Source organism: Castor canadensis, chromosome 1, assembly GCF_047511655.1.
Source record: "Castor canadensis chromosome 1, mCasCan1.hap1v2, whole genome shotgun sequence".
Taxonomy (NCBI): Eukaryota; Metazoa; Chordata; class Mammalia; order Rodentia; family Castoridae; genus Castor; species Castor canadensis.
Genome location: NC_133386.1, coordinates 142,735,571 through 142,743,596, shown reverse-complemented (window position 1 = coordinate 142,743,596; position 8,026 = coordinate 142,735,571).

Genomic DNA, 8,026 nt, shown 5'->3' with positions numbered 1-8,026 from the left:
CACAAAGGATTAAACTCTTAGAAGTATGTCAGCTTAACCATGATGTTTCTTATTCATAAATGAGTTAAAAAGAAAATATCATAAATGTTATATACTAAGAACAGAGCTCTTTGTGTCCAGAGTGTCTAAATTCAAATCCCATCTCTCCTCATATTAACAGTGTAACCTGAAATAACATACCTAAATGTCCATTCTTATTTTTTTTACAAAATTTTTGTTATAAATACTACACCTATTCCTTTGCATCTGGATAAGGAAGAAGTATGAAAGCATCTATTGAAGTGTCTCAATAAATATTTTTTTCTCTTAGTTACCAAAAATACATGTTGTATCAGTGTCCCTTAAAGCAGACTGTACATGGGGAGAATTAGGGTTGACTTTACTGGTCTCATTTTTCAGTATCAAGACTACTCCATTTATAAGAAAAAAAAAAAAACTACTGCATTTAACATACACTGCAAGCACTTTTGTAAATATAACAGTGTACCCCCAGTACAAAAATAATATAAAAAAATTTTAAAACCTCAACCACAATCAAGATTATGAATGGATCTTTTTCCCTAAAAGTTTCCTTGTGTTCCTTTGAGATTTGTTCAGCCTTCCTGTCAGTCTAGGCAACCACTGTTATTGTGGGTTTGTTTTGTGTTATCATTATGAATTAGTTTACATTTTACAAAATGTTATCAAAATAATATTTTATACTATATACCTCCTTCCCCCCCAAAATATATATATCTTTTTTATTTTCACATTTAGACTTTTGGGAGGAGGAGGGGTAGTTCTGGTGTTGCCACATACCAATCCCTATCAAGTAAAATAGATTCTGTTGTATTCAGATTGCCATTTACTTAAAAAGAAAAACAATAGGAATAATGATAATGAAACTTAACTTATGTAGTATTGTGAAAATTAAACAACAGAATTTTTTAGTAACTTCCATTGTTTCTACCATGTAAGCTGTAGTCTGCTATGGTGTTGTTTAATTTTTTGCTCCTTCTTACTGTGACTAAAATGCATGTCAAGAATATGTATCAGTTCATGTTCAAAATTGTTACTCCATTTGTTGTAATGAAATAAAGATTAAAAAACCACAAATTTTGTTGTTTTAACAAATTGTAAAGAAATGTTTCTATTTAATAAATAGTTTTTACCTTCATAACTGCCCTCTTTTTTCACGCTCTGTAGTAACTCAATTTCATCTAAATCCTTTTCTTCTGTTTTAAAATTAATTTAAATGTGTATTATGTACAATGATACAGTTAGAGTTAGAAGTACTTTGGTGCATTTCTCAAGAACAGTATGCTAAGTGTTCTGTTTACACTGGTTAGAGTTACTCTTTTGAAGTGACAGTGTGTGGTAGTTTACATGAATTAAGGAAAAAGTTTTCTTTCTTCAGTGAGAGAAGTTTATGGAGTGGTTTCTGTAGTAAATCTTCATGCAAGGCTTCATGGGATCCCTATGTATTTTAACATGTTTAATTCCAATTCTTCCACAAAAATTCTAAGCCAGAAAAAAAAAATGGACTCTTTGTTCATATAGTATTCTCAACAATGACTAGTCATGAGAATTGAAGCTTTTTATCTTGAGTGACCTTTGAAAAAAGGGATCTCAAAGTGAGTATTTCCAATCTGGATGTTTATGTGTTCACAAGCATGTTTGCTTGTATGGACACCTACCTAGCACTCATCCATGAGAACTGGAGAAATCAGACATAAAAATTTGACCTTAGACCTTGTCTGTTTGTTCTCAAGCTCAGAATGAAGTACCTAGTTGTAAGAAAATAAAGACTTGAAATTGAGTAAACAACAGAACAGACATTTACATTGCAGGGTGTCCACTTTTTAAACAGTTTTCAGTTGACTGAAAACCTCTGCAGAAAAGAAAATGAAACTTACAGGTGCTCCTGAACTCAAAAATTCAATAAACATCAATTTTGGCTTGGTGTCTGTCTATGTGTTACTTCCAGGGCTTCCCTTTCTTCTCCACTTCTGAACCTCTGAATAGCAGTCATGCAGTCTCGTAGTTTTGTTGCTTTAGAACAATGCTGATCCGATAATTAAGCAGATATTTGAGTAAAGTGGAAGACTGAGGGGGTTCTAGAGAATCTTAGAGTATACACAGCCTTAAACTGTAGGATTATCCATGAGCAACATGCAGGCCTAGACCCATCAACTAAAGATTGAAAGTTTGACAATTTGAGAGTCTAAAATCCTCACTGGAATAAACACAAGATCTGTACTCACTAGTACAGTGTTCTAGTGACCTTTTACTTTGATTGAGGATGATGCTGGGTAATCTCTTCATCATAACTCCTAATCTCTCCAGGTTGTCTAATAATGGGACCATTTTTAAGCTCATCACTCAGTCATGTTTTCCCTCTGTCTTGCCTCTACTGAACTGAGTGCACATCCGGGGTAGGAAGTAGAGGATTCGTTCTTTTCCTCAGTATTGTTTCTCCACTGAGACACTGTAGATGTATTCCTAGATCTATCCCACCGTGGTATAGAGATCAATTTAAGTCTAGGTAGTTTAAACAACAGAAATCTTTCTTCACAGTTGTAGATACTAGAAATCTAAGATTAAGGTGCTCGTGGGATCAATGTCAGGTGAGGGTTCTTTCCTTGAGTTGCAGATGCCAGGTTTCTTACCATGTACTTGTGTCCCCTTAGTCTCTGTTAGCATGCAGAGAGGAGAAGAGGGCCCTCTGGTGTCTCTTACAAGAACAGTAGTTCTTTTGGGTCAGGATCACTGTCAGTACATGTAACATTACTTTCTTAGAGGCACTATATACTAATACCTTCAAAGTGGGTTTCTACAAATGAATTAGAGAAGAAGACAGACACATTCCATTCACAATAGAGTTGTTGTACTTTCCACTGACTTTAATAATAGGTAATTTTTTTTTGGCTTTTCTTTTTTGGTGCTGGGGATTGAACACAGGGCCTCATGCATGCTAGGCAAGTGAGATACCACTGAGCTATATCCCAGCCCTGTCATGGGTTACATTAATAGACATCCCAGGAAAAACCTATATACTTCCCCTGCAGTACAACAGCCTAATTTCTCCTTGATAACTAGAAGCAATATCCCTGGTAGAATAGTAACATTTCTTTGCCTGTTAATTTAGAAGCATGAGGAGCCCAAAGTAACTGGGCAGTTCTTAACTTCCAGTTCAATCACTGTTGTATCTACTGGTGTGTGCATTCCTCCCTTTGAAAATAAGACTTTTAGGCCAGCATTGCATAAAGTCACAGGGACAGGAAGGAAAATTTTGTTAGTGGGTTACTAGCCATCCAATGTGTGACTCACTCCCTTTTTACCCCTTAATTCCTGAACCACTGAATTTTAGCTATGGGAGAAACCAACATAATCTCTGAGGCAATGTGCATACAGTATCCTGGAGAGCCTTGTCGTAGCCCTGCAAGGACAAGTTGATGTGAATTCAGATTGAAAGGGTGATTCTACTATTCTATCAAGCCAGCTGCTTCTGGATGATGGAAAACATGTTAAGACCAGTAAGTTCATGAGCATGAACATAGCCATACTTCATATGGCTGTGATGTAAATTCCTTGATCAGAAGCAAGGCTATATGATCCCATGATAATACATAAAAACATTCTGTAAGTCCATGGGTAGTGACTTTGGCAGAATCACTGAGTGCAGGGAAGATAAAATTTATATCCACAGTGAGTGGCTATCCCAGTGAGAACAAAATGCTTCTTTCCCTTCTATGGCAGAAGAGGTCCAATGCAATCAACCTATCACCAGGGTAGTAGTTAAAGCTGAATTAATAAAATTACACAAACTATGACTTAACAATAGAAATTTACTTTCTTATAGTTCTGGAAATCCAAGATGAAATTTTAAGCAGATTTGTGTCTTCCTGCTGCTTTTCATTAGTTTGCATATGACCACCTTCTTCACATGCCTTTCCTGAGTGCACATGCAATTTGTTATTCTCTCTTCTTATATGAACATTATTGTTTTATTAAACCTTAACTACCCCCTTAAGGACCTGACCTTCAAATACAAACACATTGGGAGTCAGGGCTTCAACCCATGACATTTGAAGGACATGATTCAGCCCATAATACTTCATCCTCAGGGCTCCTACAATTCGTGTCTTTCTCATACATTCATCACCATCCTAACAGCCCCCAAAACCTTAATGCATTCCAGCATCAACTCTAAATCCTTAGTTTCATCTAAATATCATATAAACCAGGTACTAGTAAGATTCAAGGTATGATTCATCATGAGGCAAAATTTCTCTCTAGCTCTAAATCTGTGAAAGATAGATTAGGTGTTTCCAAAACAAGCATAGAATATACATTCCCATTAAAAAAAAAAAACAGTCATTTTAAAAGAAGACAAGTGTGACAGATTCCAAGCAAATGCAAAAAACTCTCAAGAAAAGTCCTGGAGGAAGGAAGACAAAGAAAAATGATGGAGCAGGTAAATTTAACTGGAAAAATTGTAAGCACTTTTGTAAATGTCATGATGTACCCCCAGTACGACAATAAAATAAAAATAAAAATAACAAATTAATTTTAAAAAAAGAAAAGTATCATTTAAAGGATAAGAAAACTCTTCTTTTGCCTGTAGTTCTTCCTTCTTAGTCCACTAGGGAGGTTTTTCCTGCCTCCTGAATGCACTGTGGTGTCAGCCCTGGTTTCCTGAACACTTAGAATTTGGTTTATTACAACTTCAGCTCCAGGCAGTGGTCCAGTCCGAGGCCTGGAGCAGCATCCTTGTCCTGGAGGTATAGGAATGGCAGTCCAGCCCAGTGGAACTAAGATAGCAACCGCATCAGCCCTCACCCTCCCCATCACTGCCACTGATCTCTATTCTCTGGGTCCATGAGAATGGCATGATCTCTCAATCACGTTTCATGTCATTCTTCCTTTTTCTTGAAGGGGAATGCATGTTTGCAGCTGGATATCCCTATTGTACCATCCTGTGGAACCCTAAAAGTCTTCCTTGTACTTTGGTATATTTTAATGTGTTTCACACACATTTTATACATGTATATAATGTACTTTTCATATTCATTCCCCATTAACATGTTGTCCTCCTTCCTATTGCTCTCTCCTCTGCACAAATAGTCCCTCTTCTAGTTTCATGTTTTTAAAAAATAATCTAGATTCTACATATAAGAGAAAACACGGGATACTTGCTCATTTTTCTCCCTTTGGTACAAGAAATTGAACCCTGAGGTTCATGAATGAGGACCTCACTCACTCAGGTCTCTACCACTTGAGCTATAGTCCCAGCCCTTTTGTTTTTATTTTGTTTTTGAGACAGTGACTCAATACCTTTTCTGCCCAGGCTAGACTCAAACTCATAATCCTCCTGCCTTTGCTTCAAAAGTTGCTGTGACAACTAAGAGATAGCATAGATAAATGGGACCTCATAAAACTAAAAAGCTTCTGTTCATCAAAAGAAATGGTCTCTAAACTGAAGAGAACACCCACAGAGTGGGAGAAAATATTTGCCAACTATACATCAGACAAAGGACTGATAACCAGAATATACAGGGAACTTAAAAAACTAAATTCTCCCAAAACTAATGAACCAATAAAGAAATGGGCAGGTGAACTAAACAGAACTTTCTCAAAAGAAGAAATTCAAATGGCCAGAAAACACATGAAAAAATGCTCACCATCTCTAGCAATAAAGGAAATGCAAATTAAAACCACACTAAGATTCCACCTCACCCCTGTTAGAATAGCCATCATCAGCAACACCACCAACAACAGGTGCTGGCGAGGATGCGGGGAAAAAGGAACCCTCTTACACTGTTGGTGGGAATGTAGACTAGTACAACCACTCTGGAAAAAAATTTGGAGGCTACTTAAAAAGCTGGACATCGATCTACCATTTGATCCAGCAATACCACTCTTGGGGATATACCCAAAAGACTGTTACTCCAGAGGCACCTGCACATCCATGTTTATTGCAGCACTATTCACAATAGCCAAGTTATGGAAACAGCCAAGATGCCCCAACACTGACGAATGGATTAAGAAAATGTGGTATCTATACACAATGGAATTTTATGCAGCCATGAAGAAGAACGAAATGTTATCATTCGCTGGTAAATGGATGGAATTGGAGAACATCATTCTGAGTGAGGTTAGCCTGGCTCAAAAGACCAAAAATCGTATGTTCTCCCTCATATGTGGACATTAGATCAAGGGCAAACACAACAAGGGGATTGGACTATGAGCACATGATAAAAGCGAGAGCACACAAGGGAGGGGTGAGGATAGGTAAGACACCTAAAAAACTAGCTAGCATTTGTTGCCCTTAATGCAGAGAAACTAAAGCAGATACCTTAAAGCAACTGAGGCCAATAGGAAAAGGAGACCAGGAACTAGAGAAAAGGTTAGATTAAAAAGAATTAACCTAGAAGGTAACACCCACGCACAGGAAATCAATGTGAGTCAATGCCCTGTATAGCTATCCTTATCTCAACCAGCAAAACCCCTTGTTCCTTCCTATTATTGCTTATACTCTCTCTACAACAAAATTAGAAAGAAGGGCAAAATAGTTTCTGCTGGGTATTGAGGGGGGGAGCGGGAGGGGGTGGAGTGGGTGGTAAGGGAGGGGGTGGGGGCAGGGGGGAGAAATAAACCAAGCCTTGTATGCACATATGAATTAATAAAAGAAAAATGAAAAAAAAAATTATGTTTTTCTTTTCTTATGTGCTTTCAGAAAGTAAACAAACTGATGGCTTTTTAACACACTTACTAACCTATTATCATAACACAAATAAAAAAAAAAAAAAGTTGCTGTGATTACAGGTGTTCACCACCGTGCCCAATTTACCATGTTTAATCATTCATCTGTTGATGGGCACCAAGCCTGATTTCATAATTTGGCTATTGCAAATATTGCTGCAATAAATATTGGTGTGCAGGAACTTAGATTTCTTCATGTATATACTGAGAAGTTTTATAGCAGGATCATATGGTTTCCTGAAGAACCTCTGTACTGATTTCCATAGTGGCTAATTTACATCCCAATCACAAATTTACATCCATACTGAACAGTGGGTTGGTTCTCTTTTCCCCACATTCTCACCAGCATTTGCTGTGTGTTTTCTTGATGATAGGCACTGGGATGATAGAACTGGGCTGATAGACTGGGATGAGATGGAATCTCAACACAGTTTTGATTCCCCTGATGGATGAAGATAATGAGCATTTTTTTCATATATGTATAGATCATTTGTGCTTCTGTTAAGAACTGTCTGTTCAATTCATTATCATTCATATTGTATTAAAACTCCATCCTTATGACTACATTTAACCTAATTACATTGTTAAAAGTTCCCATATCCAAACAGAATTAAACTTGGAGTTAAGGGCCTCATCATATGAATTTGGAGAGACACAACTCTCTCCATAACAGCCACCATACTCCAAGCTACCATTTGTGAGCTATTTAAGAATGAAAAATGATGCAACACATTGATGAAACCTGGCCTTTGTTACAGCGCACACCATATTTATTACATTTACTTATCTCTGGCTCAAATGTAATGCATCAAAGGAGTTTATCAAGAAATCAGATTGGATCCCCTTCTCCTCTTGGATTCTGATTCCTTCCGTATTTTCCTGATACTTTTTTAATAACTTCTTCTCAGCAATTCCAAAGATAGAAGGTCCTGTATTCTCTCCAATTGACAAACTTAGTGTGATCTAAAGATTTGTTCAATATCTGTCCTATTTACTGTCCAATGTTATTTTTATCTCCTCCAGAATCTGTAATATGAATTCATGCACATATTACTATACTAGTAGAGGTATGCATTCTAAAAATAGCACCTCTTACTCTTAGATCACCATTAGAAACTTTGGACATGACATAAAAAGCACGTAAACCTGAATACACTAGAGAGTAAAAAAGAACTCAGAAATTACAGTATAATAGTCACTTGGAAATAAGAGAACAATATTGGGGGAATTTCCTGCCTTTAGGGCTTTTCCCTTGCAGGCAAATGTGGGATAGTTAAAACAG